The sequence below is a fragment of the Galeopterus variegatus genome, unplaced genomic scaffold (genome assembly GCF_000696425.1).
Source record: "Galeopterus variegatus unplaced genomic scaffold, G_variegatus-3.0.2 Scaffold352, whole genome shotgun sequence".
NCBI lineage: Eukaryota > Metazoa > Chordata > Mammalia > Dermoptera > Cynocephalidae > Galeopterus > Galeopterus variegatus.
The window spans coordinates 185,374-186,806 of record NW_007726463.1 but is presented as its reverse complement, the minus strand read 5'-3'; positions in this window follow the sequence as shown (position 1 = coordinate 186,806).

The window sequence follows — 1,433 nt, the reverse complement described above, 5'->3', positions numbered from 1 at the left end:
TATATATATATATATATATATATATATAAAATAACCATAGAGAAATTAATAAAATGGCAGAAATAAGGCAATACCTTTCAATAACAACCCTGAATGTAAATGAACAAAATGCCCCCTTAAAAGATATAGATGGACTGAATGGATTACAGATTAAAAGCTGGACCCAACTATATGTTGCCTGCAAGAAACCACTTCACTGATAGACTAATAGTGAAGGGATGGAAAAAGACATTCTATATAAATGGAAACCAAAAATGAGCAGGAGTTGCCATACTAATATCAGATAAAATAGACTTCAAACCAAGAACTATAAAAAAAGACAGAGAAGGATATTATATAATGATAAAAGGATCAATGTAGCAAGAAAATATAACAATCATGAATATATATATGCACTCAATAGCAGAGCATCCAGATATATGAAGCAAATGTTACTGGATCTAAGGGGAGAAATAGACCCCAACACAGTAATAGCTAGAAACTTTTTTTGTGTGTGTGTGTGTGTCTTTTTGTCTCTTTTTTCATGTCCGGCAACGGATCGCAACCCTCAGTGTTGCGCCTGTACCGGACCGGGACCGGCAACAGGATCGCAACCCTGAGTGCTGCACCCGCACCTCGCTCAGCCAGTGAGCGGGAACCGGTCTGTATGTGGGATCCGAACCCTTGGCGGGAGCGCCGCCGCGCTCCCAAGCGGCGCACTGTAGCAGTGCACCACCGGGCCGGCCCAATAGCTAGAAACTTTAACATCCTTTGCTCAGCATTGGACAATACATGTGGACAAGAATTATCAGAGAAATATTAGACTTAAACAGCACTTTAGATCAAATAGACTAGGCAGACATATACCAAATGGTTCATCCAGCAACAGCAGAATATACATTCTTCTCATCACCATATCGACCATTCTCCAAGATAGACCACATGTTAGGACACAAATTAAGTCCCAACATTTTTTTTTCCTTTTTGTCTTTTTTTTTACTGACCGGTACGGGATCGCAACCCTCGGTGTCGCGCCCATACCGGGGACCGGCAACGGGATCGCAACCCTCGGCGTTGCACCCGTGCCGTGCTCATCCAGTGAGCGGGAACCGGTCACCACATGGGATCCGAACTCTCGGCGGGAGCGCCACTGCGCTCCCAAGCGGCGCACTTTCCAGTGCGCCACTGGGTCGGCCCCCAACATTTTTAAAGATTGAAATGATATCCAGTATATTTTCAGGCCACAATAGAATAAAATTAGAAATAAACAGCAAATAGAACTTTGGAAGCCATACAAATATATGGAAACTAAACAACATGCTCCCGAATGACCAATGAATCAAAGAAGAAACAAAGCAGGGAATAAAAAATCATTGAAGCTAATAAAAATCGAAGCACAATTTAGTAAAACCTATGAGATTCTGCAAAAATAGTACTAAGAAGGAAGTTTTTTG